Genomic DNA, 27,839 nt, shown 5'->3' with positions numbered 1-27,839 from the left:
AATTAAATACAAATGGCACAATGCCGCCATAAGTGCAAGAATAGAGACTCCTATTACAGTCGGTGCTTTGAGCATTCCCTGTGAGACCAATATTAGTTTCCGATACACCACTGCAGGTTCAATGTATTCCTTGTACCTTCACATTGACGATGAAACACAGAATTTGCATCGGAATTAAATACTAAAGGCATAATGCCGCCTTCAGTACAAGAATAGAGTCTCTTCTTACAGTCGGTGCTATGAGCATTTCCTGTGAGCCCAGTATTAGTTTCCGATACACCACTGCATGTTCAATGTCTTGTTTGGACATACACATTGACGATGAAACACAGAAATTTCATCGGAATTAAATACAAAAGGCACAATGCCGCCTTACATATAAGAATAGAGACTCTTCTTACAGTCGGTGCTTTGAGCATTCCCTGTGAGACCAGTATTAGTTTCTGATACACCACTGCTGGTTCAATGTATTCCTTGGACATACGCATTGACGATGACACACATAAATCGCATCTGAATTAAATACAAAAGGCACAATGCCGCCTTACGTACAAGAATAGAGACTCTTCTTACAGTCGGTGCTTTGAGCATTCCCTGTGAGACCAGTATTAGTTTCCGATACACCACTCCAGGTTCAATGTATTCCTTGGACATACTCAGTGACGATGAAACACTGAAATTACATCGGAATTATATACAAAAGGAACAGTGCCGCCTTAACCGCAAGATGAGTGGGACTTCTTAGAGTCTGTGCTTTGATCCTTTCCTGTGAGACCTGTATTAGTTTCCGATACAACACTGCAGGTTCAATGTATTCCTTGGACCTTCGCATTGACGATGAAACACAGAAATCACATCGGAACTAAATACAAAATGCACAATACCGCAATAAGTACAAGAGTAGAGACTCTTCTTACAGTCGGTGGCTTGAGCATTCCCTGTGAGACCAGTATTAGTTTCCGATACACCACTGCAGGTTCAATGAATTCCTTAGACATACACATTGACGATGAAACACTGAAATTACATCGGAATTAAATACAAAAGGCACAATGCCGCCATAAGTGCAAGAATAGAGACTCTTCTTACAGTCGGTGCTTTGAGCTTTCCCTGTGAGACCAGTATTAGTTTCCGATACCCCACTCCAGGTTCAATGTATTCCTTGGACATACTCATTGACGATGAAACACTGAAATTACATCGTAATTACATACAAAAGGAACAATGCCACCTTAACGGCAAGATGAGTAAGACTTCTTAAGGTCTGTGCTTTCATCCTTTCCTGTGAGACCAGTATTAGTTTCCGATACACCACTGCAGGTTCAATGTATTCCTTGGACCTTCGCATTGGCAATGAAACACAGAAATCGAATCGGAACTAAATACAAAAGGCACAATGCCGCACTAAGTACAAGAATAGAGACTCTTCTTACAGTCGGTGATTTGAGCATTCCCTGTGAGACCAGTATTAGTTTCCGATACACCACTACAGGTTCAATGTATTCCTTAGACATACTCATTGGCGATGAAACATTGAAATTACGTCGGAATTAAATACAAATGGCACAATGCCGCCATAAGTGCAAGAATAGAGACGCCTCTTACAGTCGGTGATTTGAGCATTCCCTGTGAGACCAGTATTAGTTTCCGATACACCACTGGATGTACAATGTATTCCTTGTACCTTCACATTGACGATGAAACACAGAAATCGCATCGGAATTAAATACAAATGGCACAATGCCGCCTTAAGTACAAGAATAGAGTCTCTTCTTACAGTCGGTGCTTTGAGCATTCCCTGTGAGACCAGTATTAGTTTCTGATACACCACTGCAGGTTCAATGTATTCCTTGGACATACACATTGACGATGATACACAGAAATCGCATCGGAATTAAATACAAAAGGCACAATGCCGCCTTTCGTACAAGAATAGAGACTCTTCTTACAGTCGGTGCTTTGAGCATTCCCTGTGAGACCAGTATTAGTTTCCGATACACCACTCCAAGTTCAATGTATTCCTTGGACATACTCATTGACGATGAAACACTGAAATTACATCGGAATTAAATACAAAAGGAACAATGCCGCCTTAACTACAAGATGAGTGAGACTTCTTAGAGTCTGTGCTTTGATCCTTTCCTGTGAGACCAGTATTAGTTTCCGATACACCACTGCAGGTTCAATGTATTCCTTGGACCTTCGCATTGACGATGAAACACAGAAATCGCATCGGAATTAAATACAAAAGGCACAATGCCGCCTTAATTACAGGAATAGAGACTCTTCTTACAGTCGGTGCTTTGAGCATTCCCTGTGTGACCAGTATTAGTTTCCGATATACCACTGCAGGTTCAATGTATTCCTTGGACATACGCATTGACGATGAAACACAGAAATCGCATCGGAATTAAATACAAAAGGCACAATGAAGCCCTACGTACAAGAATAGAGACTCTTCTTACATTCGGTGCTTTGAGCATTCCCTGTGAGACCGGTATTAGTTTCCGATACACCACTGCAGGTTCAATGTATTCCTTAGACATACACATTGACAATGAAACACAGAAATCGCATCGGAATTAAACTCAAAAGGCACAATGCCGCCATAAGTGCCAGAATAGAGACCCTTCTTACAGTCGGTGCTTTGAGCATTCCCTGTGAGACCAGTATTAGTTTCTGATACACCTCAGCAGGTACAATGTATTCCTTGGAACTTCACATTGACGATGAAACACTGAAATTACATCGGAATTAAATACAAAAGGAACAATGCCACCTTAACGGCAAGATGAGTAAGACTTCTTAAGGTCTGTGCTTTCATCCTTTCCTGTGAGACCAGTATTAGTTTCCGATACACCAATGCAGGTTCAATGAATTCCTTGGACCTTCGCATTGGCAATGAAACACAGAAATCGAATCGGAACTAATTACAAAAGGCACAATGCCGCAATAAGTAAAAGAATAGAGACTCTTCTTACAGTCGGTGCTTAGAGCATTCCCTGTGAGACCAGTATTAGTTTCTGATACACCACTGCAGGTTCAATGTATTCCTTGGATATACACATTGACGATGAAACACAGAAATCGCATCGGAATTAAATACAAAAGGCACAATGCCGCCTTTCGTAAAGGAATAGAGACTCTTCTTACAGTCTTTGCTTTGAGCATTCCCTGTGAGACCAGTATTAGTTTCCGATACACCACTCCAAGTTCAATGTTTTCCTTGGACATACTCATTGACGATGAAACACTGAAATTACATCGGAATTAAATACAAAAGGAACAATGCCGCTTTAGCTGCAAGATGAGTGAGACTTCTTAGAGTCTGTGCTTTGATCCTTTCCTGTGAGACCAGTATTAGTTTCCGATACACCACTGCAGGTTCAATGTATTCCTTGGACCTTCGCATTGACGATGAAACACAGAAATCGCATCGGAATTAAATACAAAAGGCACAATGCCGCCTTAAGTACAGGAATAGAGACTCTTCTTACAGTCGGTGCTTTGAGCAATTCCTGTGAGACCAGTATTAGTTTCCGATATACCACTGCAGGTTCAATGTATTGCTTGGACATACTCATTGACGATGAAACACTGAAATTACATCGGAATTAAATACAAAAGGAACAATGCCGCCTTAACTGCAAGATGAGTGAGACTTCTTAGAGTCTTGGCTTTGATCCTTTAATGTGAGACCAGTATTAGTTTCCGATACACCACTCCAGGTTCAATGTATTCCTTTGACATACTCATTGACGATGAAACACTGAAATTACATCGGAATTAAATACAAAAGGAACAATGCCGCCTTAACGGCAAGATGAGTAAGACTTCTTAAGGTCTGTGATTTGATCCTTTCCTGTGAGACCTGTATTAGTTTCCGATACACCACTGCAGGTTCAATGTATTCCTTGGACCTTCGCATTGACAATGAAACACAGAAATCGAATCGGAAATAAATACAAAAGGCACAATGCCGCAATAAGTACAAAAATAGAGACTCTTCTTACAGTCGGTGCTTTGAGCATTGCCTGTGAGACCAGTAATAGTTTCCAATACACCACACCAGGTTCAATGTATTCCTTGGACATACTCATTGACGATGGAACACTGAAATTACATCGGAATTAAATTCAAAAGGAATAATGCCGCCTTAACGGCAAGATAAGTGAGGCTTCTTAGAGTCTGTGCTTTGATCCTTTCCTGTGAGACCAGTATTAGTTTCCGATACACCATTGCAGGTTCAATGTTTTCCTTGGACCATCGCATTGACGATGAAACACAGAGATCGAATCGGAACTAAATACAAAAGGCACAATGCCGCAATAAGTACAAGAATAGAGACTCTTCTTACATTCGGTGCTTTGAGCATTCCCTGTGAGACCGGTATTAGTTTCCGATACACCACTGCAGGTTCAATGTATTCCTTAGACATACACATTGACAATGAAACACAGAAATCGCATCGGAATTAAACTCAAAAGGCACAATGCCGCCATAAGTGCCAGAATAGAGACCCTTCTTACAGTCGGTGCTTTGAGCATTCCCTGTGAGACCAGTATTAGTTTCTGATACACCTCAGCAGGTACAATGTATTCCTTGGAACTTCACATTGACGATGAAACACTGAAATTACATCGGAATTAAATACAAAAGGAACAATGCCACCTTAACGGCAAGATGAGTAAGACTTCTTAAGGTCTGTGCTTTCATCCTTTCCTGTGAGACCAGTATTAGTTTCCGATACACCACTGCAGGTTCAATGTATTCCTTGGACCTTCGCATTGGCAATGAAACACAGAAATCGAATCGGAACTAAATACAAAAGGCACAATGCCGCAATAAGTAGAAGAATAGAGACTCTTCTTACAGTCGGTGCTTTGAGCATTCCCTGTGAGACCAGTATTAGTTTCCGATACACCACTGCAGGTTCAATGTATTCCTTAGACATACACATTGGCGATGAAACATTGAAATTACATAGGAATTAAATACAAATGGCACAATGCCGCCATAAGTGCAAGCATAGAGACGCCTCTTACAGTCGGTGATTTGAGCATTCCCTGTGAGACCAGTATTAGTTTCCGATACACCACTGCATGTACAAAGTATTCCTTGTACCTTCACATTGACGATGAAACACAGAAATTGCATCGGAATTAAATACAAAAGGCACAATGCCGCCTTTCGTACAAGATTAGAGACTCTTCTTACAGTCGGTGCTTTGGGCATTCCCTGTGAGACCAGTATTAGTTTCCGATACACCACTCCAAGTTCAATGTATTCCTTGGACATACTCATTGACGATGAAACACTGAAATTACATCGGAATTAAATTCAAAAGGAACAATGCCGCCTTAACGGCAAGATAAGTGAGGCTTCTTAGAGTCTGTGCTTTGATCCTTTCCTGTGAGACCAGTATTAGTTTCCGATACACCATTGCAGGTTCAATGTTTTCCTTGGACCTTCGCTTTGACGATGAAACACAGAGATCGAATCGGAACTAAATACAAAAGGCACAATCCCGCAATAAGTACAAGAATAGAGACTCTTCTTACAGTCGGTGCTTTGAGCATTCCCTGTGGGACCAGTATTAGTTTCCGATACACCACTGCAGGTTCAATGTATTGCTTGGACATACTCATTGACGATGAAACACTGAAATTACATCGGATTTAAATATAAAAGGCACAATGCCGCCTTAACTGCAAGATGAGTGAGACTTCTTAGAGTCTGTGCTTTGATCCTTTCCTGTGAGACCAGTATTAGTTTCCGATACACCACTGCAGGTTCAATGTATTCCTTGGACCTTCTCATTGACGATGAAACACAGAAATCGCATCGGAATTAAATACAAAAGGCACAATGCCTCCTTAAGTACAGCAATAGAGACTCTTCTTACAGTCGGTGCTTTGAGCATTCCCTGTGAGACCAGTATTAGTTTCCGATACACCACTGCAGGTTCAATGTATTCCTTGGACATACGCATTGACGATGAAACACAGAAATCGCATCGGAATTAAATACAAAATGCACAATGTCGCCCTACGTACAAGAATAGAGACTCTTCTTACATTCGATGCTTTGAGCATTCCCTGTGAGACCGGTATTAGTTACCGATACACCACTGCAGGTTCAATGTATTCCATACACATACACATTGACAATGAAACACAGAAATCGCATCGGAATTAAATGCAAAAGGCACAATGCCGCCATAAGTGCCAGAATAGAGACCCTTCTTACAGTCGGTGCTTTGAGCATTCCCTGTGAGACCAGTATTAGTTTCCGATACACCTCAGCATGTACAATATATTCCTTGGAACTTCACATTGACGATGAAACACAGAAATCGCATCGGAATTAAATACAAAAGGCACAATGCCGCCTTGAGTACAAGAATTGAGACTCTTCCTACAGTCGATGCTTTGAGCATTCCCTGTGAGACCAGTATTTGTTTCCGATACACCACTGCAGGTTCAATGGATTCCTTGGACATACGCATTGACGATGAAACACAGAAATCGCCTCGGAATTAATACAAAAGGCACAATGCCGCAATAAGCACAAGAATAGAGATTCTTCTTACAGTCGGTGATTTGAGCATTTCCTGTGAGACCAGTAATAGTATCCGATACACCACTGCAGGTTCAATGTATTCCTTGGATCTTCACATTGACGATGGAACACAGAATTCGCATGGGAATTAAATTCTAAAGGCATAATGCCGCCTTCAGTACAAGAATAGAGTCTCTTCTTACAGTCGGTGCTTTGAGCAATTCCTGTGAGACCAGTATTAGTTTCCGATACACCACTGCAGGTTCAATGTATTCCTTGGACCTTCACATTGACGATGAAACACAGAATTCGCATCGGAATTAAATACTAAAGGCATAATGCCGCCTTCAGTACAAGAATAGAGTCTCTTCTTACAGTCGGTGCTTTGATCATTTCCTGTGAGACCAGTATTAGTTTCCGATACACCACTGCAGCTTCAATGTATTCCTTGGACCTTCACATTGACGATGAAACACAGAGATCGAATCGGAACTAAATACAAAAGGCGCAATGCCGCAATAAGTACAAGAATATAAACTCTTCTTACAGTCGGTGCTTTGAGCATTCCCTGTGAGGCCAGTATTAGTTTCCGATGCACCACTGCAGGATCAATGTATCCCTTAGACATACACATTGACGATGAAACACTGATATTACATCGGAATTAAATACAAATGGCACAATGCCGCCATAAGTGCAAGAATAGAGACTCCTCTTACCGTCGGTGCTTTGAGCATTCCCTGTGAGACCAGTATTAGTTTCCGATACACCACTACAGGTACAATGTATTCCTTGTACCTCCACATTGACGATGAAACACAAAAATCGCATCGGAATTAAATACAAAAGGCACAATGCCGCCTTAAGTACAAGAATAGAGACTCTTCTTACAGTCGGTGCTTTGAGCATTCCCTGTGAGGCCAGTAGTAGTTTCCGATGCACCACTGCAGGTTCAATGTATTCCTTAGACATACACATTGACGATGAAACACTGATATTACATCGGAATTAAATACAAATGGCACAATGCCGCCATAACTGCAAGAATAGAGACTCCTCTTACAGTCGGTGCTTCGAGCATTCCCTGTGAGACCAGTATTAGTTTTCGATACACCACTGCAGGAACAATGTATTCCTTGTACCTTCACATTGAGGATGAAACACAGGAATCCCATCGGAATTAAATACAAAAGGCACAATGCCGCAATAAGTACAAGAATAGAGACTCTTCTTACAGTCGGTGCTTTGAGCATTCCCTGTGAGACCAGTATTAGTTTCCAATACACCACTGCAGGTTCAATGAATTCCTTAGACATACTCATTGACGATGAAACACTGAAATTACATCGGAATTAAATACAAAACGAACAATACCGCCTTAACTGCAAGATGAGTGAGACTTCTTTGAGTCTGTGCTTTGATCCTTTCCTGTGAGACCAGTATTAGTTTCCGATACACCACTGCAGGTTCAATGTATTCCATGGACCTTCGCATTGACGATGAAACACAGAAATCGCATGGGAACTAAATACAAAATGCACAATGCCGCAATAAGTACAAGAATAGAGGCTCTTCTTACAGTCGGTGCTTTGAGCATTCCCTGTGAGACCAGTATTAGTTTCCGATACACCACTGCAGGTTCAATGAATTCCTTAGACATACACATTGACGATGAAACACTGAAATGACATCGAAATTAAATACAAAAGGCACAATGCCGCCATAAGTGCAAGAATAGAGACTCTTCTTACAGTCGGTGCTTTGACCTTTCCCAGTGAGACCAGTATTAGTTTCCGATACACCACTGCAGGTTCAATGTATTCCTTAGACATACACATTGCCGAAGAAACACTGAAATTACATTGGAATTAAATACAAACGTCACAATGCCGCCATAAGTGCAAGAATAGAGACTCTTCTTACAGTCGGTGCTTTGAGCATTCCCTGTGAGACGAGTATTAGTTTCCGATACTCCACTGCAGGTACAATGTATTCCTTGTACCTTCACATTGACGATGAAACACAGGAATCGCATTGGAATTAAATACAAAAGGCACAATGCCGCCTTAAGTACAAGAATAGAGACTCTTCTTACAGTCGGTGCTTTGAGCATTCCCTGTGAGACCAGTATTAGTGTCTGATACACCACTGCAGGTTCAATGTATTCCTTGGACATACGCATTGACGATGAAACACAGTAATCGCATCGGAATTAAATACAAAAGGCACAATGCCGCCTTACGTACAAGAATAGAGACTCTTCTTACAGTCGGTGCTTTGAGCATTCCCTGTGAGACCAGTATTAGTTTCCGATACACCACTCCAAGTTCAATGTATTTCTTGGACATACTCAATGACGATGAAACACTGAAATTACATCGGAATTAAATACAAAAGGAACTATGCCGCCTTAACTGCAAGATGAGTGAGACTTCTTAGAGTCTGTGCTTTGATCCTTTCCTGTGAGACCGGTATTAGTTTCTGATACACCACTGCAGGTTCAATGTATTCCTTGGACCTTCGCATTGACGATGAAACACTGAAATCACGTTGGAACTAAATACAAAATGCACAATGCCGCAATAAGTACAAGAATAGAGACTCATCTTACAGTCGGTGCTTTGAGCATTCCCTGTGAGACCAGTATTAGTTTCCGATACACCACTGCAGGTTCAATGAATTCCTTAGACATACACATTGACGATGAAACATTGAAATTACATCGGAATTAAATACAAAAGGCACAATGCCGCCATAAGTGCAAGAATAGAGACTCTTCTTACAGTCGGTGCTTTGAGCTTTCCCTGTGAGACCAGTATTAGTTTCCGATACACCACTCCAGGTTCAATGTATTCCTTGGACATACTCATTGACGATGAAACACTGAAATTACATCGGAATTTAATACAAAAGGAACAATTTCGCCTTAACGGCAAGATGAGTAAGACTTCTTAGAGTCTGTGCTTTGATCCTTTCCTGTGAGACCAGTATTAGTTTCCGATACACCACTGCAGGTTCAATGTATTCCTTGGACCTTCGCATTGACGATGAAACACAGAAATCGAATCGGAACTAAATACAAAAGGCACAATGCCGCAATAAGTACAAGAATAGAGCCTCTTCTTACAGTCGGTGATTTGAGCATTCCCTGTGAGACCAGTATTAGTTTCCGATACACCACTGCAGGTTCAATGTATTCCTTAGACATACACATTGACGATGAAACACTGAAATTACATCGGAATTAAATACAAATGGCACAATGCCGCCATAAGTGCAAGAATAGAGACTCCTCTTACAGTCGGTGCTTTGAGCATTCCCTGTGAGACCAGTGTTAGTTTCCGATACACCACTGCAGGTACAATGTATTCCTTGTACCTTCACATTGACGATGAAACACAGAAATCGCATCGGAATTAAATACAAAAGGCACAATGCCGCCTTAAGTACAAGAATAGAGACTCTTCTTACAGTCGGTGCTTTGAGCATTCCCTGTGAGACCAGTATTAGTTTCTGATACACCACTGAAGGTTCAATGTATTCCTTGGACATACACATTGACGATGAAACACAGAAATCGCATCGGAATTAAATACAAAAGGCACAATGCCGCCTTACGTACAAGAATAGAGACTCTTCTTACAGTTGGTGCTTTGAGCATTCCCTGTGAGACCAGTTTTAGTTTCCGATACACCACTTGTGTGTTACAAAATAGAAGTGATGTTGCTATTCAATGGAAAGTTGGAAATTGAGATTTAACTAACTATTTTATCAATCACAATTGGCGTAAGAATCATGGATTGACCATTGTCATAAAATATTGCATTATGAGATGTGAATAGTTTTTACTTGCGGTTTCGCGTGGCTTGAGGCAGTCACAACTAGCGTGCTATTGATTGAGAATTTGCGTTATCGTCTTTCTAATTACTTCATGATCGTAGATACGATCATATCCGGTTGTGAAGTTATTGTTATGACAAAAAATATTTCCTAAGGGACCAGAAAGTTCTTAAGCCGCAAAAACAACTGTAACATCACACAAAAGAGAAATTCAATATTAAAGCTGATGCAAGAAGACGATAAAACAGTTTTCTTTTTATCAATGTAACACGCACATTGGACTGCTTATCTTGGAGTCTGTAATATTAGCAAAATGCATAATTAAAATGAAAATAATACTGAGGAGATAATAGAAATGAGCACTGCTAAATGATTCAGTATTCCCAGAACAAATATTTATTATAACTAAAACATATATCGTACCTTAAGCTTAATACTACAATGACGGTAGATTTTTATGTCCATATCATGTCCATTGAGCGCTCTTTTATATAGCCATTGTCCTCTTGAGTCGCTCGTGCTTCGTCACAGTAAGTTACAACAGTTCTTCTTCCTTCACTTCACTCAAAACTTAGACGGAACACGTTATTATTTATTTAGTAAAAATAATTACATCAGACCGCCACAAATCTGCGTCCGTCTTACTCGAGAAAAACAGTAAAAGTCTTTTTAGCGCTCAAGGCTTCATTTGTTCTCCAGCGAACAAAATAGTGAAGGATCGCATATCCATCCGTACTTTTCTGTTTATATTGCCGCCCAAAGACGACGAATTACATTATCTAGAAAATTCCACCGTCGCCATGCGACGCCTTATTATATATTAATCATTCTTTATAAACAAGTATTTGCCTTCTGGCTGAATTTGCTGTTTTAATTAAGCCAAAAATAGCGAATATCACATTGCCTCCCATGAGGAGAGAGGGAATGCCGAAGGATTGCCTCGATCCTCATGTCCACATGAGATATTCGTGATTTTTGGTGTGACATTTACATAACGTTACTGGCGTACAAAGTACATAAATTGAAATCACATTTATAAACATATATCCGATATTTATCATTTTTCAAAATAAAGTTTTTCATTCTTTGTTCATCAGTCACTTCATTCCATAATACCAAGATTAACATTTATGTGCATATTTAAGTTTGGTCCATATTTGCTTATAACAATAAGTGAACGTTCATTTCGCACTTCAGGGGATAGAATTCAGGAATTACTTTCTCTTGAGCTTAACAACTAATACATGAGTACAGTGAGTGCTTATTTTCACTAAACTAGAGTGGACAATGTTCGAGCATCTGTTGACTCATTGTGGTTCAATTACAGTTTAATAACGTAGCACTACACTTCATGATGCTTTCACTTTCTGTGTTAGCTGTCTACGGCGTTCATCATGCGGTACATCTGTCCTTTCCGCTGTGGTGCCAGGAATTCATGCGGCTTCCCGGGTTTTTATTTACAATATGAAACAGAAGAAGTGGAAAATTATTAGTATAACTTATAACCTATTGGATACATTTGTTAAGGATCGGGACTGGTCTGGAGTTTAGGGTCTTCCTATAGTGCACATTCATTTTCTTTGTCCATCAAGAGACAGGTTTATAATTCATTTTAGCAGTGTTCAGGAGTGCCGGTATTAATGGCTTTAAGGTCTCAGTAATCTAACAATTTACTTCTCACTCATCTTAACTTCAACTCAAGAAAATCGCTTAATTTACATATGAAAATGTAGTCACACAAGTGTACAAATGTCTTTCCTCCAGTATGTACGATGTAAGTCATGGCGGTTAGCAGTTTAAAGTTTGGATTGTTTCGTCACCCACACGTCAGCCACTCACAGCGGCTGCACAGTGTTGCGTGAGCTCCAATACTTAGTATCCGTTCGCGCTCAGGCTGTAACAGAGCTGCTCGTCGTCGATTGCTCCCTTTTTTTTTTTTTGTGAACTTCGTATCACACGAGTGCATCGCTACAAACACCTCGCGCGCGTTTTCCACCGGAGGAGCCGGACACTGAAGCTGCCTCCATACTTCTCTGTCAACTGCCTCCCATGAGGCTCACAGGTAAGTGACGAAGAATGTTTTAGCTGTCGCTGCACTTAGAACAACACTGAACTTTGCGTTGCACCTGTTGTCGTAGCCTTGACTTCCTTTTTTACACTTGCAGTACAATACTACCACTAGTATACAGTGAACAGTTATTTTTATTATGCACGTCGCACTTTAGTGTGCATCTTCACACAGCATTCGTGCTTAGTTCCTTCGCCGATAGAGTTCATTTACAAAACAATCAATTTTGCACGTTTCCTCCACTGGTATAGAAAGACTTATATTCTACTATTTACAAAATTTCACTTACGAGCTAATATTTACAATTAATGGTCACTCCTTTTGTTAAGTCCAGTGAACAACTCCTTTATGAATGGACTCTTTATATCTCAAGATTTGCTTTCACTAGTGAACCTAAAAATATTCTTTCAAACTTTCTTTTAAGGGCTCATCTCCTCATTATGAAAACTACAGGTTTCGCAACACTCGTTGCATTTATTCTTTAGTGCACCCAAGATCATTTTCTACTGCCACGCAGCATATCTACTACTTAACGAGTACACATTTAACGCTGAATCTTTTTTTTTGTGCTTGCCAAATCTTTTTTTTATATTTGAGGGCAGACTGGATAACAATAGGTCTCCCTCTTCGCTTCATGTACTCAGCAATCGTTCTCTGTTAAAAAAAAAATAGGGTAACGCGTGTCTACTATTTTTCGCATGAATGGAATTACCGACAGTTCACTGGGTTTACACAACCGGTCCATAACAAACATTACCAAAGCTAGCGAAGTTCATCACGCTACGTGTCTCATTTCTCATAAGCACTGCTTTGCCCCGAAGCACATGTGCCTTTTACAAGTCGACCCTTGGTGTGGGTTAATGAACCAAGATCAAAAGGAACGGGCACAAGGAAAATGGATCTCATAAGAGGAGTGTCTTAGGAGACATTTTTGCAATAAAATCTTCATGTAAATCAAATTATCATAATAAACATAGGCACATATATAAATTTCAACCTCTTTCATTACAGCATGCTTTGCTACTTCTACGTCTTACTCTGGTTATAGTCAGTATTATGTTTAAATATCACTGCATTGCTTGTTCTTTAGATTAGCCTTCAATTAGGGTATTGAATGGTCGCTAGATTACACTACAAATTTCTGAAGATCTTTACTTGGACTTATTTATGATACAGGGGGCTTGCTGTGTGGTTATTTAGTACCTTTATTCTACTGAAATCAATTCGTCAGCTAACATTCCTCATATACTCTTTACATTGGGCACAGATCGCAGGGAAATAGTTTACTTTCATAGCAATTAATGGCCTCGTGGAGTACTTACGCTACATTATTGATGCTTCATGGTTTGCCTCTATTTGTACTGTATTTCACCTAACTTAGTTTACTACAGCTTATTGTCTCCTTGCGTGAACACATGTGGGTTACCACTTGTTTTTCCATTTAACAGCACGCTTTAACTGAACTTTAAGCTATTTCTTCTACTCCTGTCCACTGTCTGGACTGTTTGACCATGTACCTTTTTTTTTTTTTTAAGCAGGTAATTTGGGCTTTTACAACAGAACTTCAAGTACTTACATTACTAAAAATAAATCTATAAATCTTCTTGTACCGTGAGAGAAGTGCTTATTTACGCATCCTTCTCCATTTCTCACCTTTACATATTTATTTAGCTCTGGGCAATCACCTCGCAAGCACTTTTTTTCTTATTACTAACTTAAAATTAAATTGAAATTATTGGTGCAACCCCTATTTCCTGCTTCAGCTTGTTGAAGAAATATCAGTTCAATGTCCATCACTACAAACAATTTTTCCATACATAGCATTTATTACTTAAAGTTTACATGTAGTAGCCGTTACCATGTAATCAGTGCGCTGTTCAACACAATACTTATTATTAACAGTTCACACAAGGAAATTTCCAGTAAGCAAGAGGCAGGAAACCGAAACAGATTCTATCTGCAGTTGAAGCTGCGTCTGTAAACTAACTCTCTGTTTCAATAGACCAATCGCTCCCGATATGGAGCACCCCTGAATCGGCAATGATAAAACTTTTGAAACAGAAGACACCTGTCTGAAGAGACATGGTGACATGACATTGATGTTTGTTCCTGTATCAACAACGGCTGTGACAGGAATGTTAGTAATAGAAATCTTAATCGAAGCTTGGACCTGTTCATCATAAATGTCGTTAATGTCTTGAGCTTTGTCAGGTGCAAGGTCATCTCGTAAGTCGGTCTCATGGTCGTACCGTATCGCATTAACATACTCAGAATCAGAGGATTCCTTAGTGCCCCCACTCAAAATTAGCAGCGACCTCTTTGAGGCTGAGAGGCGCTGCCTCTAATTTTCCGCAGGATGTTTAACCTGTTTGTTATTCATGGCCTTAAGTGTTTGTTCCGTTTCATATTGGTGCTGGTTATGTGGTACAAATGCCGGTGTAGAGGGGTAAAATCCACTGGGTGCATTCACTTGTGAATAAAATACTTGAGACGGCTGCTGTCGCCCGATCTTTTGGTTGCCGGCAAAACCATTTCCTTGTGAAGGAAAGTTCGCATTTGGTGCCATTTGAAAATTGTTCCGCGGTCCTCTATTCTGTGAAAAGTTGTTCTGATGTGCTGGGTGGCCTCCGCCTGGCCCATGCCACTTACTATATTTCGACCTATAACTTTGATTGTACACTGGCCCATTTGAAAAATTACCAATCGTTTGTGGAGAATTTCCATACTGCTGAGGCGCAGAATTAAAGGGTGGGTTTCCGTACTGATGTTGTACCTGGTGGTTGTAAATTGGGTGGTATCTCTGCTGATTACTGTAATTGGTTTTCTGCTTCCCTTTAAAGTTATTGCCGTTTGCGTTTTGATAACCGCTGGCAGGTTGGTAACAGCGGTCGCAGTAGCTCGCTCTCTCCTTGGGCGCATTGTTGTCCGCGTGCGATGCATTCTGCTGGCTGCCAGGGAAGAATTTGCCGCTGCCAACCTTGGAGCGCACATCCTCGCTAATTAAATCCAAGGAATCCAGCGCAGAAAGGAATGCATTCGTGTCTTCTTCGGACACATTTACTAGTTTCTCTCTAATAGACACAGGAAGTTTGCTTTTGAGAATCATAATTACGTCCTTGGAAGAAATCGGAGAATCCCAGAATTTAATTTTTGCTAGATACTTCTCAAAGTATCGCCGGAGACTTCCATGCTTCTCATTGAAAATTTCCGCACCATACACCTCCTTCCTTAATCTTTGCTGTACCCCATTACTCCAAAATTTTGCCAAGAACATTTTCTCAAACTCTTCATAATTCCTACACGTGTCTACCATTTCCGTTCCCCATAATGCTGCATCACCAGAAATAAAGCCAGTGACGAACTGAATACGCTGTCTGTCTGTCCAGCTCCTGGGAAATATGCCGGAAAAATTCTTTAGGAACACGATGGGGTGTATTTCTCGCTTCTGCGGATGAAAAACAGGAAAAGTGCGATGCTTAATCACACTTTCCTCTTGCATTAAACTCACAATTGTGGGCGGATCATTTATTTTCCCTACTCGGGACTCAACATGACTGTCGTTTTGCATGTAATCAGGCGGTGAACGATAAGGAGTTGACTGACATTCGTCAACGTCTAAAGAGTTGTTCCCTATAGTTTGCGTATGTGTGTGCGGATTTTCTACCCAGTTTCTCAGCATTCTGACTTCGTCCACTACTTGCTGCTTCCACTCGGGAAGATCCCGTGTAAGTGTCCTCCGAATCTGTCCCAATTCAGAAACTACTGTGTCTCCCGACTTACCAGGAGCAGCTAAGATTTCATAAGTTACATCCTTGACAGTCTCCCTAAGCTCCTCCCTGACCTTCTTTTCGATAAAAATATCTTTACCCTTTATCCATTCACTGTAGTGTTCCGACAATGCCTCCGCGTGTGCTTTCACGGTGCTCTTAACCTGTTCCTCGACATTGATTGAGTCTATCTGCCTCGACAGATCCTCTACTACACCTTCAATGTCAGATACTGCATTTCTAACTGAGTTTATTTCTTTGGTAGCTGCCTGAATTTTTGTGTTTAATGTTCCAGATACTTCAGCTATTTCGCTTTTCACCTGTTTCTGCATTTTCTGAATTTGATCACTGATCTTAGTTTGCACCTCACCCAAATGGGTATTTAATTCAGCCGTAATTTCTTTATGCAGATCTGTTTTGATTGTGCCTAGCTCTGTTTTTAATGATTCGCTTACAGCATCTAGTCGGGCGTTAACAATCTCATTTTGTGTTTTTATAGTCTCATTTTGTGTTTTTATATTCTCATTTACTGCGTCAAACTGTTGTTTCAGCATTTCCATTAACGCACCGAGGTCATTTGTAGCTGCAGCGGGACGAGTTTGGACTTCAGGGTCACTTTCCCCTGTTACAGACATGGTTAGTTCAGTTTCCACACGGGAACCTACCATTCGCGATCGTAAAGGGTATGGAATACTATTAACATCTTCACTCCCGTCTCCTGTTGTCACCTGTCTCTGTTTACTATCTGCCATTTTCGTCAGTAAATCAGGTGCTACGCAAGGCTTTCGTCGTTTGTCAGTGACGTGGTGCGTCCGCTAAGAGCACCGCTCTCGCGTGAGCAACAAATGAAACTCTATCTGGCGAGAAGACAAGATGGAACCTAACCGTTTCAGACAAATGAATGAAGATGCTCTTCACTGCAGATTGCGCACACTATCCACCATGTTGAAAATGCAATACAGGTATACTAACAATGGGGAGAAATCATTTCTACTATCAGACTACGAAGAATTTTACTTTGAAAGATAAAATAAAGCAGATTTTCTATAGCGGGAAGGAGATAGAAAGGATGTGGATCGACTTGGAAAAGCAACGTTGCTACTGAAGCACTACACTGCGTATGCAAAATTCTGACTTACTTTTTGATGGCTTGCTTACCGCTATGTTGTCTCAGCAAATTCGCATCTCTTTTCTTTTCCTTTCTCTCGATAATTAAACTGCGTTATCGACCAGCGTATTTTCTGGCATTCTCACAGAGAGATGATGTGTACATGAAACGACAGAACATATATTAACACAAGCACATAGAAATTTTCCAAGAATTTGAACTAATTTTTGGTCAAGTCCCTGTTCGGGCGCCAAGTGTGATGTTACAAAATAGAAGTGATGTTGCTATTCAATGGAAAGTTGGAAATTGAGATTTAACTAACTGTTTTATCAATTACAATTGGCGTAAGAATCATGGATTGACCATTGTCATAAAATATTGCATTATGAGATGTGAATAGTTTTACTTGCGGTTTCGCGTGGCTTGAGGCAGTCACAACTAGCGTGCTATTGATTAAGAAGTTGCGTTATCGTCTTTCTAATTACTTCATGATCGTAGATACGATCATACCCGGTTGTGAAGTTATTGTTATGACAAAAAAAATTTCCTAAGGGACCAGAAAGTTCTTAAGGGCGCAAAAACAACTGTAACATCACACAAAAGAGAAATTCAATATTAAAGCTGATGCAAGAAGACGATAAAACAGTTTTCTTTTTATCAATGTAACACGCACATTGGACTGCTGATCTTGGAGTCTGTAATATTAGCAAATTGCATAATTAAAATGAAAATAATACTGAGGAGATAATAGAAATGAGCACTGCTAAATGATTCAGTATTCCCAGAACAAATATTTATTATAACAAAAACATATATCGTACCTTAAGCTTAATACTACAATGACGGTAGATTTTTATGTCCATATCATGTCCATTGAGCGCTCTTTTATGTAGCCATTGTCCTCTTGAGTCGCTCGTGCTTCGTCACGGTAAGTTACAACAGTTCTTCTTCCTACACTTCACTCAAAACTTAGACGGAACACGTTATTATTTATTTAGTAAAAATAATTAGATCAGACCGCCACAAATCTGCGTCCGTCTTACTCGAGAAAATCAGTAAAAGTCTTTTTAGCGCTCAAGGCTTCATTTGTTCTCCAGCGAACAAAATAGTGAAGGATCGCATATCCATCCGTACTTTTCTGTTTATATTGCCGCCCAAAGACGACGAACTACATTATCTAGAAAAATTCCACCGTCGCCATGCGACGCCTTATTATATATTAATCATTCTTTATAAACAAGTATTTGCCTTCTGCCTGAATTTGCTGTTTTAAATAAGCCAAAAATAGCGAATATCACACACTCCAGGTTCAATGTATTCCTTGAACATACTCATTGACGATGAAACACTGAAATTACATCGGAATTAAATACAAAAGGAACAATACCGCCTTCACTGCAAGATGAGTGAGACTTCTTTGAGGCTGTGCTTTGATCCTTTAATGTGAGACCAGTATTAGTTTCCGATAAACCACTGCAGGTTCAATGTATTCCATGGACCTTCGCATTGACGATGAAACACAGATATCGCATCGTAACTAAATACAAAATGCACAATGCCGCAATAAGTACCAGAATAGAGACTCTTCTTACAGTCGGTGCTTCGAGCATTCCCTATGAGACCAGTATTAGTTTCCGATACACCACTGCAGGTTCAATGAATTCCTTAGACATACATATTGACGATGAAACGCTGAAATTACATCGGAATTAAATACAAAACGCACAATGCTGCCATAAGTGCAAGAATAGAGACTCTTCTTACAGTCGGTGCTTTGAGCTTTCCCAGTGAGACCAGTAATAGGTTCCGATACACCACTGCAGGTTCAATGTATTCCTTAGACATACACATTGCCGAAGAAACACTGAAATTACATCGGAATTAAATACAAATGGCACAATGCCGCCATAAGTGCAAGAATAGAGACTCCTCTTACAGTCGGTGCTTTGAGCATTCCCTGTGAGACCAGTATTAGTTTCCGATACACCACTGCAGGTACAATGTATTCCTTGTACCTTCACATTGACGACGAAACACAGAAATCGCATCGGAATTAAATACAAAAGGCACAATGCCGCCTTAAGTACAAGAATAGAGACTCTTCTAACAGTCTGTGCTTTGAGCATTCCCTGTGAGACCAGTATTAGTTTCTGATACACCACTGCAGGTTCAATGTATTCCTTGGACATACACATTGACGATGAAACACAGAAATCGCATCGGAAAAAAATACAAATGGCACAATGCCGCCTTACGTACAAGAATAGAGAGTCTTCCTACAGTCGGTGCTTTGAGCATTCCCTGTGAGACCAGTATTAGTTTCCGATACGCCACTCCAGGTTCAATGTATTCCTTGGACATACTCATTGACGATGAAACACTGAAATTACATCGGAATTAAATACAAAAGGAACAATACCGCCTTAACTGCAAGATGAGTGAGGCTTCTTTGAGTCTGTATTTTGATCCTTTCCTGTGAGACCAGTATTAGTTTCCGATAAAACACTGCATGTTCAATGTATTCCATGGACCTTCGCATTGACGATGAAACACAGAAATCGCATCGGAACTAAATACAAAATGCACAATGCCGCAATAAGTACAAGAATAGAGACTCTTCTTTCAGTCGGTGGTTTGAGCATTCCCTGTGAGACCAGTATTAGTTTCCGATACACCACTGCAGGTTTAATGAATTCCTTAGACATACACATTGACGATGAAACACTGAAATTACATCGGAAGTAAATACAAAAGGCACAATGCCGCCATAAGTGCAAGAATAGAGACTCTCCTTACAGTCGGTGCTTTGAGCTTTCCCAGAGAGACCAGTTTTAGTTTCCGATACACCACTGCAGGTTCAATGTATTCCTTAGACATACACATTGCCGAAGAAACACTGAAATTACTGTGGAATTAAATACAAAAGTCAAAATGCCGCCATAAGTGCAAGAATAGAGACACTTCTTACAGTCGGTGCTTTGAGCATTCCCTGTGAGACCAGTATTAGTTTCCGATACACCACTGCAGGTACAATGTATTCCTTGGACCTTCACATAGACGATGAAACACAGAAATCGCATCGGAATTAAATGCAAAAGGCACAATGCCGCCTTAAGTACAAGAATAGAGACTCTTCTTATAGTCGGTGCTTTGAGCATTCCCTGTGAGACCAGTATTAGTTTCCGATACACCACCGCAGGTTCAATGCATTCCTTGGACATACACATTGACGATGAAACACAGAACTCGCATCGGAATTAAATCCAAAAGGCACAATGCCGCCTTTCGTACAAGAATAGAGCCTCTTCTTACAGTCGGTGCTTTGAGCATTCCCTGTGAGACCAGTATTAGTTTCCGATACACCACTCCAGGTTCAATGTTTTCCCTGGACATACTCATTGACGGTGAAACACTGAAATTACATCGGAATTAAATACAAAAGGAACAATGCCGATATAACTGCAAGGTGAGTGAGACTTCTTAGAGTCTGTGCTTTGATCCTTTCCTGTGAGACCAGTATTAGTTTCCGATACACCACTGCAGGTTCAATGTATTCCTTGGACCTTCGCATTGACGATGAAACACAGAAATCATATCGGAATGAAATACAAAAGGCACAATGCCGCCTTAAGTACAAGAATAGAGACTCTTCTTACAGTCAGTGTTTGAGCATTCCCTGTGAGACCAGTATTAGTTTCCGATACACCACTGCAGATTCAATGTATTCCTTGGACATACACATTGACGATGAAACACAGAAATCACATCCTAATTAAAAACAAAAGAAACAATGTCGCCTTACGTACAACAATGGAGACTCTTCTTACGGTCGGTGCTTTGAGCATTACCTGTGAGACCAGTATTAGTTCCCGATACACCACTCCAGGTTCAATGTATTCCTTGGACATACTCATTGACGATGAAACACTGAAATTACATCGGAATTAAATACAAAAGGAACAATGCCGCCTTAACTGCAAGATGAGTGAGACTTCTTAGAGTCTGTGCTTTGATCCTTTCTACTGTGAGACCAGTATTAGTTTCCGATACACCATTGCAGGTTCAATGTATTCCTTGGACCTTCGCATTGACGATGAAACACAGAAATCGAATCGGAACTAAATACAAAATGCACAATGCCGCAATAAGTACAAGAATAGAGACTCTTCTTACAGTCGGTGCTTTGAGCATTCCCTGTGAGACCTGTATTAGTTTCCGATACACCACTGCAGGTTCACAGTATTCCTTAGACATACACATTGACGATGAAACACTGAAATTACATCGGATTTAAATACAAATGGCACAATGCCGCCATAAGTGCAAGAATAGAGACTCCTCTTACAGTCGGTGCTTTGAGCATTCCCTCTGAGACCAGTATTAGTTTCCGATACACCACTGCAGGTACAATGTATTCCTTAGACATACACATTGTCGATGAAACACAGAACTCGCATCGGAATTAAATACAAAAGGCACAATGCCACCTTTCGTACAAGAATAGAGACACTTCTTACAGTAGGTGCTTTGAGCATTCCCTGTGAGACCAGTATTAGTTTCCGATACACCACTCCAGGTTTAAAAGTTTTCCCTGGACATACTCATTGACGATGGAACACTGAAATTACATCGGAATTAAATACAAAAGGAACAATGCCGATATAACTGCAAGGTGAGTGAGACTTCTTAGAGTCTGTGCTTTGATCCTTTCCTGTGAGACCAGTATTAGTTTCCGATACACCACTGCAGGTTCAATGTATTCTTTGGACCTTCGCATTGACGATGAAACACAGAAATCATATCGGAATGAAATAAAAAAGGCACAATGCAGCCTTAAGTACAAGAATAGAGACTCTTCTTACAGTCGGTGTTTGAGCATTCCCTGTGAGACCAGTATTAGTTTCCGATACACCACTGCAGATTCAATGTATTTCTTGGACATACACATTGACGATGAAACACAGAAATCACATCGGAAAAAAATACAAAATGCACAATGCCGCCTTACGTACAAGAGGAGAGACTCTTCTTACGGTCGGTGCTTTGAGCATTACCTGTGAGACCAGTATTAGTTTCCGATACACCACTCCAGGTTCAATGTATTCCTTGGACATACTCATTGACGATGAAACACTGAAATTACATCGGAATTAAATACAAATGGCACAATGTCGCCATAGGTGCAAGAATAGACACTCCTCTTACAGTCGGTGCTTTGAGCATTCCCTGTGAGACCAGTATTAGTTTCCGATACACCACAGCAGGTACAGTGTATTCCTTGTACCTTCACATCGACGATGAAACACAGAAATCGCATCGGAATTAAATACAAAAGGCACAATGTCGCCTTAAGTACAAGAATAGAGACTCTTCTAACAGTCGGTGCTTTAAGCATTCCCTGTGAGACCAGTATTAGTTTCTGATACACCACTGCAGGTTCAATGTATTCCTTGGACATACACATTGACGATGAAACACAGATATCGCATCGGAATTAAATACAAAAGGCACAATGCCGTCTTACGTACAAGAATAGAGACTCTTCTTACAGTCGGTGCTTTGAGCATTACCTGTGAGACCAATATTAGTTTCCGATACACCACTCGAGGTTCAATGTATTCCTTGGACATACTCATTGACGATGAAACATTGAAATTACATCGGAATTAAATACAAAAGGAACAATGCCGCCTTAACTGCAAGATGAGTGAGACTTCTTAGAGTCTGTGCTTTGATCCTTTCTACTGTGAGACCAGTATTAGTTTCCGATACACCACTGCAGGTTCAATGAATTCCTTAGACATACACATTGACGATGAAACACTGAAATTACATCGGAATTAAATACAAAAGGCACAATGCCGCCATAAGTGCAAGAATAGAGACTCTTCTTACAGTCGGTGCTTTGAGCTTTCCCAGTGAGACCAGTATTAGTTTCCGATACACCACTGCATGTACAATGTATTCCTTAGACATACACATTGCCGAAGAAACACTGAAATTACACTGGAATTAAATACAAAAGTCACAATGCCGCCATAAGTGCAAGAATAGAGAATTTTCTTACAGTCGGTGCTTTGAGCATTCCCTGTGAGACCAGTATTAGTTTCCGATACACCACTGCAGGTACAATGTATTCCTTGGACCTTCACATAGACGATGAAACACAGAAATCGCATTGGAATTAAATGCAAAAGGCACAATGCCGCCTTAAGTACAAGAATAGAGACTCTTCTTACAGTCGGTGCTTTGAGCATTCCCTATGAGACCAGTATTAGTTTCCAATATACCACCGCAGGTTCAATGCATTCCTTGGACATACACATTGACGATGAAACACAGAACTCACATCGGAATTAAATACAAAAGGCACAATGCCGCCTTTCGTACAAGAATAGAGACTCTTCTTACAGTCGGTGCTTAGAGCATTCCCTGTGAGACCAGTATTAGTTTCCGATACACCACTCCAGGTTCAATGTTTTCCCTAGACATACTCATTGACGGTGAAACACTGAAATTACATCGGAATTAAATACAAAAGGAACAATGCCGATATAACTGCAAGGTGAGTGTGACTTCTCAGAGTCTGTGCTTTGATCCTTTCCTGTGAGACCAGTATTAGTTTCCGATACACCACTGCAGGTTCAATGTATGCCTTGGACCTTCGCATTGACGATGAAACACAGAAATCATATCGGAATGAAATACAAAAGGCACAATGCCGCCTTAAGTACAAGAATAGAGACTCTTCTTACAGTCGGTGTTTGAGCATTCCCTGTGAGACCAGTATTAGTTTCCGATACACCACTGCAGATTCAATGTATTCCTTGGACATACACATTGACGATGAAACACAGAAATCACATCCTAATTAAAAACAAAAGGCACAATGCCGCCTTACGTACAACAATAGAGACTCTTCTTACGGTCGGTGCTTTGAGCATTACCTGTGAGACCAGTATTAGTTAACGATACACCACTCCAGGTTCAATGTATTCCTTGGACATACTCATTGACGATGAAACACTGAAATTACATCGGAATTAAATACAAAAGGAACAATGCCGCCTTAACTGCAAGATGAGTGAGACTTCTTAGAGTCTGTGCTTTGATCCTTTCTACTGTGAGACCAGTATTAGTTTCCGATACACCATTGCAGGTTCAAAGTATTCCTTGGACCTTCGCATTGACGATGAAACACAGAAATCGAATCGGAACTAAATACAAAAGGCACAATGCCGCAATAAGTACAAGAATAGAGACTCTTCTTACAGTCGGTGCTTTGAGCATTCCCTGCGAGACCAGTATTAGTTTCCGATACACCACTGCAGGTTCAAAGTATTCCTTAGACATACACATTGACGATGAAACACTGAAATTACATCGGAATGAAATACAAATGGCACAATGCCGCCATAAGTACAAGAATAGAGACTCCTCTTACAGTCGGTGCTTTGAGCATTCCCTCTGAGACCAGTATTAGTTTCCGATACACCACTGCAGGTACAATGTATTCCTTAGACATACACATTGTCGATGAAACACAGAACTCGCATCGGAATTAAATACAAAAGGCACAATGCCACCTTTCGTACAAGAATAGAGACTCTTCTTACAGTCGGTGTTTGAGCATTCCCTGTGAGACCAGTATTAGTTTCCGATACACCACTGCAGATTCAATGTATTTCTTGGACATACACATTGACGATGAAACACAGAAATCACATCGGAATTAAATACAAAAGGCACAATGCCGCCATACGTACAAGAGGAGAGACTCTTCTTACGGTCGGTGCTTTGAGCATTACCTGTGAGACCAGTATTAGTTTCCGATACACCACTCCAGGTTCAATGTATTCCTTGGACATACTCATTGACGATGAAACACTGAAATTACATCGGAATTAAATACAAATGGCACAATGTCGCCATAGGTGCAAGAATAGAGACTCCTCTTACAGTCGGTGCTTTGAGCATTCCCTGTGAGACCAGTATTAGTTTCCGATACACCACAGCAGGTACAGTGTATTCCTTGTACCTTCACATCGACGATGAAACACAGAAATCGCATCGGAATTAAATACAAAAGGCACAATGCCGCCTTAAGTATAAGAATAGAGACTCTTCCAACAGTCGGTGCTTTGAGCATTCCCTGTGAGACCAGTATTAGTTTCTGATACACCACTGCAGGTTCAATGTATTCCTTGGACATACACATTGACGATGAAACACAGATATCGCATCGGAATTAAATACAAAAGGCACAATGCCGCCTTACGTACAAGAATAGAGACTCTTCTTACAGTCGGTGCTTTGAGCATTACCTGTGAGACCAGTATTAGTTTCCGATACACCACTCAAGGTTCAATGTATTCCTTGGACATACTCATTGACGATGAAACACTGAAATTATATCGGAATTAAATACAAAAGGAACAATGCCGCCTTAAATGCAAGATGAGTGAGACTTTTTAGAGTCTGTGCTTTGATCCTTTCTACTGTGAGGCCAGTATTAGTTTCCGATACACCACTGCAGGTTCAATGTATTCCTTGGACCTTCGCATTGACGATGAAACACAGAAATCGAATCGGAACTAAATACAAAAGGCACAATGCCGCAATAAGTACAAGAATAGAGACTCTTCTTACAGTCGGTGCTTTGAGCATTCCCTGTGGGACCTGTATTAGTTTCCGATAAACCACAGCAGGTTCAATGTATTCCTTAGACATACACATTGACGATGAAACACTGAAATTACATCGGAATTAAATACAAATGGCACAATGCCACCATAAGTGCAAGAATAGAGACTCCTCTTACAGTCGGTGGTTTGAGCATTCCCTCTGAGACCAGTATTAGTTTCCGATACACCACTGCAGGTACAATGTATTCCTTAGACATACACATTGCCGAAGAAACACTGAAATTACATTGGAATTAAATACAAAAGTCACAATGCCGCCATAAGTGCAAGAATAGAGACTCTTCTTACAGTCGGTGCTTTGAGCATTCCCTGTGAGACCAGTATTAGTTTCCGATACACCACTGCAGGTACAATGTATTCCTTGTACCTTCACATAGACGATGAAACACAGAAATCGCATCGGAATTAAATGCAAAAGGCACAATGCCGCCTTAAGTACAAGAATAGAGACTCTTCTTACAGTCGGTGCTTTGAGCATTCCCTGTGAGAACAGTATTAGTTTCCGATACACCACCGCAGGTTCAATGCATTCCTTGGACATACACATTGTCGATGAAACACATAACTCGCATCGGAATTAAATACACAAGGCACAATGCCACCTTTCGTACAAGAATAGAGACTCTTCTTACAGTCGGTGATTTGAGCATTCCCTGTGAGACCAGTATTAGTTTCCGATACACCACTCCAGGTTCAATGGTTTCCCTGGACATACTCATTGACGATGAAACACTGAAATTACATCGGAATTAAATACAAAAGGAACAATGCCGATATAACTGCAAGGTGAGTGAGACTTCTTACAGTCTGCGCTTTGATCCTTTCCTGTGAGACCAGTATTAGTTTCCGATACACCACTGCAGGTTCAATGTATTCTTTGGACCTTCGCATTGACGATGAAAACAGAAATCATATCGGAATGAAATACAAAAGGCACAATGCAGCCTTAAGTACAAGAATAGAGACTCTTCTTACAGTCGGTGTTGGAGCATTCCCTGTGAGACCAGTATTAGTTTCCGATACGCCACTCCAGGTTCAATGTATTCCTTGGACATACTCATTGACGATGAAACACTGAAATTACATTGGAATTAAATACAAAAGAAACAATGCCGCCTTAACTGCAAGATGAGTGAGACTTCTTAGAGTCTGTGCTTTGATCCTTTCTTCTGTGAGACCAGTATTAGTTTCCGATACACCACTGCAGGTTCCATGTATTCCTTGGACCTTCGCATTGACGATGAAACACGAAATCGAATCGGAGCTAAATACAAAAGGCACAATGCCGCAATAAGTACAAGAATAGAGACTCTTCTTACAGTCGGTGCTTTGAGCATTCCCTGTGAGACCAGTATTAGTTTCCGATATACCACTGCAGGTTCAATGTATTCCTTAGACATACACATTGACGATGATGCACTGAAATTACATCGGAATTAAATACAAATGGCACAATGCCGCCATAAGTGCAAGAATAGAGACCCCTCTTACAGTCGGTGCTTTGAGCATTCCCTGTGAGACCAATATTAGTTTCCGATACTCCACTGCAGGTACAATGTATTCCTTGTACCTTCACACAGAAATCGCATCGGAATTAAATACAAAAGGCACAATGCCGCCTTAAGTACAAAAATAGAGACTGTTCTAACAGTCGGTGCTTTGAGCATTCCCTGTGAGACCAGTATTAGTTTCTGATACACCACTGCAGGTTCAATGTATTCCTTGGACATACACATTGACGATGAAACACAGAAATCGCATCGGAATTAAATACAAAAGGCACAATGCCG

This window comes from Schistocerca serialis, chromosome 6, assembly GCF_023864345.2.
Source record: "Schistocerca serialis cubense isolate TAMUIC-IGC-003099 chromosome 6, iqSchSeri2.2, whole genome shotgun sequence".
Lineage (NCBI taxonomy): Eukaryota > Metazoa > Arthropoda > Insecta > Orthoptera > Acrididae > Schistocerca > Schistocerca serialis.
This window is presented reverse-complemented; position numbering follows the sequence as displayed.